The sequence below is a fragment of the Salvelinus sp. IW2-2015 genome, unplaced genomic scaffold, assembly GCF_002910315.2.
Source record: "Salvelinus sp. IW2-2015 unplaced genomic scaffold, ASM291031v2 Un_scaffold3110, whole genome shotgun sequence".
NCBI classification, from domain to species: Eukaryota; Metazoa; Chordata; class Actinopteri; order Salmoniformes; family Salmonidae; genus Salvelinus; species Salvelinus sp. IW2-2015.
The window spans coordinates 56,534-61,522 of NW_019944400.1; the positions used below are offsets into that span (position 1 = coordinate 56,534).

At 44.5% G+C, this 4,989-nt stretch overlaps 1 long non-coding RNA gene across 3 annotated transcripts in view; it reads left to right on the forward strand.

The window, feature by feature from the left end:
* The first annotated feature begins 2,491 nt into the window (after positions 1-2,491).
* LOC112075368 (uncharacterized) overlaps positions 2,492-4,989 on the forward strand; it is a 26,401-nt gene continuing 23,903 nt past the window's right edge. For 2 of the 3 annotated variants that reach the window (XR_011477310.1, XR_011477311.1), the window contains exons 1-2: positions 2,492-2,628; positions 2,735-2,867. This is a non-coding gene — a long non-coding RNA (uncharacterized lncRNA). The remainder of the gene's footprint in view (positions 2,629-2,734; positions 2,868-4,989) is intronic. The other variant, XR_002894970.2, reaches the window with a different exon arrangement.

Below are 4,989 nucleotides of genomic sequence, written 5' to 3' on the forward strand. Positions count from 1 at the left end.
TTTTTGTCCATGTGACTGGAGCTGAGACATGCATGTCTTGTCATGTGACTGGAGCTGAGACATGCATGCCTTGTCATGTGACTGGCAGCTGAGACATGCATGCCTTGTCATGTGACTGGAGCTGAGACATGCATGTCTTGTCATGTGACTGGAGCTGAGACATGATGGCTTGTCATGGACTGGAGCTGAACATGCATTGCCTTGTCATGTGACTGAGCTGAGACATGCATGCCTTGTCATGTGACTGGAGAGCTGAGGACATGCATGCCTTGTCATGTGACTGGAGCTGAGACATGCATGCCTTGTCATGTGACTGGAGCTGAGACATGCATCCTGTCATTGACTGAGCTGAACATGCATGCTTGTCTGTGACTGAGCTGAGACATGCATGCCTTGTCATGTGACTGGGAAAGCTGTGGAGGACAGCATTGCCTTGTCATGTGACTGGAGCTGAGACATGCATGCCTTGTCATGTGACTGGACTGAGGACATGCATGCCTTGTATTGACTGGAGCTGGACATGCATCCCTTGTCATGTGACTGGAGCTAAGCATGCATGCCTTGTCATGTGACTGGAGCTGAGACAAGCATGCCTGAGTCTTGATGGACGAGCATGAAGTCAAACACCTGCTGTTTTTTATCTGTTGCTTTAGCACATACTTTCTGCCTACATTTTGGCGTCAGTATGTAACCATGGTGACGGTCAGTATGTAGCCATGTAACACTCAGTATGTAACCATGGTGACTCGGTATGTAAATCGCACTTGGTGACTACAGATGTAACCAAGGTGACTCAATTTGTAACCATGGTGACTCTATGTAACACGGTGACTCAGTATGTAACCAGGTGACTCAGTATGTAACCATGTGACTCAGCATGTAACCATGGTGACTCAGCATGTAACCAATGTGACCATCTATGTAACCAATGTGACTCAATTTGTAACCATGGTGACTCAGTATGTAACCACGGTGACTCAGTATGTAACCGACGGTGACTCAGTAGTAACCTGTTGAGCTCAGCATGTAACCATGGTGACTCAGCATGTAACCATGGTGACTCAGCATGTAACCCATGGTGACTCAGTATGTAACCATGGTGACTCAGTATGTTAACCACTGTGGACCAGTATGTACCGCGGTGACTCAGTATTAACCGCGGTGACTCAGTATGTAACCACGGTGACTCAGCATGTAACCACTGGAGTGACTCAGGCTGTACCATGGTGAAACTCAGTATGTAACCACCTAGGTGACTCAGTATGTAACCACGGTGGACTCAAAACACAAGCTAAAACGTAAAGACATTGTATGAAATAGATATAGGCCTAGACATACGCTGAACCAAAACATAAAAGCATAACCATGTAAAGTGTTGGTCCCATGTTTCAAGTGCTGAAATAAAAGACCCCAGAAATGTTGTATACGCACACAAACGTATTTCTCTCTAATTTTGTGCACAAAATTTGTTTACATCCCTGTCGGTGAGAATTTCTCCTTTGCCAAGATAATCCATCCACCTGGTGTCAGAGAAAGGCCCTAAAAATTGTCAAAGACTCCAGCCACCCWAGTCATAGACTGTTCTCTCTGCTATCGCACGGCAAGCGGTACCGGAGCGCCAAGTCTAGGTCCAAAAGGCTTCCTAACAGCTTCTACCCCCAAGCCATAAGACTGCTGAACAGTTAATCAAATGGCTACCCGGGATATTTGCATTGACCCCCTATTTGCATAGTCACTTTACCCCTACCAACATTAACATATTACCTCCATTACCTCAACTAACCTCTTCCCCTGCACATTGACTTGGTACCGGAATCCCCTGTATATAGCCTCATTACCCCCTGTATATAGCCTCATTACTAACCTGTTCCCCTGTATATAGCCTCGTTATTGTTATTTTATTTTGTACTTTAATTTATTTTGTAAATATTTTCTTAACTCTATTTTCTTAACTGCACTGTTGGTTAAGGGCTTGTAWGTMAGCATTTCACGTAAGGTCTACACCTGTTGTATTCGGCGCATGTGACAAATATAATTTGATTTGATCAGTCCCAAATGTAAATGGGAAAGGCCAATAATTTATAGCATTTCAAATAAATAATATAAAGTGATCAAATGACTTGTTTGTCTAAACTTSAACTTGAATTAAAATGTTTGTCTGTCTCTGTCTGGGGCCCCGTGCCATGCATTCACTGGAGGGCAGCAGATACCACAGGTCGTGGATTTAGTCYTCAAAGTGGATCCATCCACGTCGTCATTTCCCGTTCGTGTTCTTGCGGACATCAGGGGTGTATTCGTTACGGAAACCGTTTAACGAATCAGCACGTCGGAATTTTCCAAATGTCCCAGTTCCAACTAGCATGTGAATGCGGCAAGACTCGCTGCTCTGAACACATGAGGTCTGTTTCTACCCCCTCCAGTAGGTGGCGGCGATACGCCGTTTAGGACGGAGTCCGGCGATAAAAGCTTAACGAAGTAGAAGAAGAAGAGCAGACAATCGGGGAGAGACAGAAACTTTCTTCTCAAAGATAGCTGATCTTTTGAAGCTTTCGAGGGACGTCCAGAGGACACCAGTGGATTATTTATTTACCTGGGAGAGAGCACATTATATTTCAAGGTTTTACCAGGGTGAATAGAAGCTTTTTGTTTTGCAGTTTTATTCGCTAACTGTACGTGAACTGAGCGCAGCTTCCGGATGTAACTGTTTAGGGTTTGGGTCCTCTTCTCTCTGCAGATTTTCGCCATTCTTCCTGTCTRCCCATGGTGTTTTCTAACACCAATGGTTTATTCGATACCATCGATAATCCTCATGAAGTGTTTTCAGAAGAATGAAGACACCCGGGTAACAAGGTGAGAATTCATGCTGAGTTAAAAACTGTAGCCTTTGACAGTCTGCAAGATTCATCTTTTATGTCTCCTATTTGTTTAGTAAGTCTGGATGGAAATCGACTCTCCCAGTTTTGAGGGTTAGATTGCTGTCCTCTCCTCCACAACTTTGTTGTCATTGGCTGCTGTGTTCCCCAACCAACACCTGTCCTGTAGGGTCATCCCCTGTCATGTTGTATCTTTTATTTTCCAACTATTCTCTCCTGTCTAACCCTTTTCCTACTGTCTCCTCTCCTGTCTAACCCTTTTCCTACTGTCTCCTCTCCTGTCTAACCCTTTTCCTACTGTCTCCTTGACAATCTAATATCAGACGGCGGATATCACAGAGCAGATAAACGAGGAGAGAGATACTACCTGTGCTGATCATCTCAACCAGACATAGCAATATATGGACTTGAAAACTACAGTAGAGAAAGTGGATTTCCCCTCGGTAACGGATTACGGTAACAGGAATTTCATCGATGGCTCTGATCTGTAATACAGAAACACTAGTACTGATGGATATGAATGTCCTTTCTTTCATGTGATGTATCCTAAACAGTAACAAGGTAGAAATATACAATCTATCCTTCTTTTGCATATTTGAGCTATTATTCTACACACTGGCCTTATTTTAATGAGCTCGGCCCCCAAAACAAAACCACATCTGGTTGTCCAAACCGACCAATATCTTGATCCAATCGTAGACATCTATGTTTCATAAGTTTTGCGACATCAAAGTCAGCACATACGTAGATTAGACAGACATAAGAGTTCAGCACGAGCACATTACAGTAGAGTTGCAGCACTACAGCACATTACAGTAGAGTTCACACAGCACATTACAGTAGAGTTCAGCACATTCCACAGTAGAGTTCAGCGCACTAGTGCACAGCACATACAGTAGAGTTCAGTACAGCACATTATACAGTAGAGTCAAGCACGCACATAGTAGAGTTTCAGCACAGCACATGACAGTAGAGTTTTCAGGAAGGCAATTACAGTAGAGTTCAGCACATTACAGTAGGAGTTCAGTCACATTACAGTAGAGTCGTCAGTAGAATCAGTACAGCAAGTAGAGTTCAGACAAGCATACAGTAGAGTTCAGCACAGCACATTCAGTAGGAGTTCAAGCACAGCACATTAACCGTAGAGTTCGCAGCCTCAGAGTCAACAGCACAGTAGAGTTCAGCAAACACTCACAGTAGAAGTTCACGCACAGCACAGTAGAGTCAAGTACAGCACATACAGCTAGGAGTTCAGCACAGAAGAGTTCCCCAAGCACAGCACAGTCAGAGCCCAGTAGTAGCACAGCACATCAACAGTGTAGAGTTCAGCACAGGCACACTTACAGTAGAGTTCCGCACAGCACATTACAGTAGAGTTCAGCACAGACAGTAGAGTTTCAGCACAGCAAACATACAGTAGAGTGTCAGCCACAGCACATTACAGTAGATTCAGCACAGCACAGTGAGAGTTCACACAGGCACAAGAGCGGCCAGCACAGTAGAGTTCAGCACAGCACAGTAAGAGTTTCAGCACAGCACCAGTTAGTGAGTTCAGTACAGCACATTATAGTAGAGCTTCAGCACGCACATTACAGTAGAGTTCACACAGCACAACAGTAGGTCACACAGAAGTTCAGTGCACCATACAGTAAGTTCAGTACACGCACATACCAGTAAGTTCAGCCACAGACGTAGAGTTAACGCCAGTAAGTTGCAGCACAGCCAGAAGTAGAGTTCAGCACAGCACAGTAGAGTTCCAGACACACAGTAAGTAAGAGTTCAGCGCACACAGACAGATTCACAAGCATGAGAGTTCAGTACAAAGCACATAATAGCAGTTACCAGGCGATTTCGTAGGTTCATACAGACTCCAGTATTCATAACTACATAGTAAGTTCAGCACAGCACATTACAGTAGACGCACAGCCCGTGGTTCCAGCAACAGCACATTCCCAGTAGAGCTTCAGTACAGCACATTACAGTAGAGTTCAGGACAAGCATTACGGTGAGAGTTTCAGTACAGCACATTACAGTAATGAGTTCAGCTACCAGCACATTACAGTAGAGCAACGAGAGCAGCACACAAAGTTAGAGTCAGCACAGCACATCACAGTAG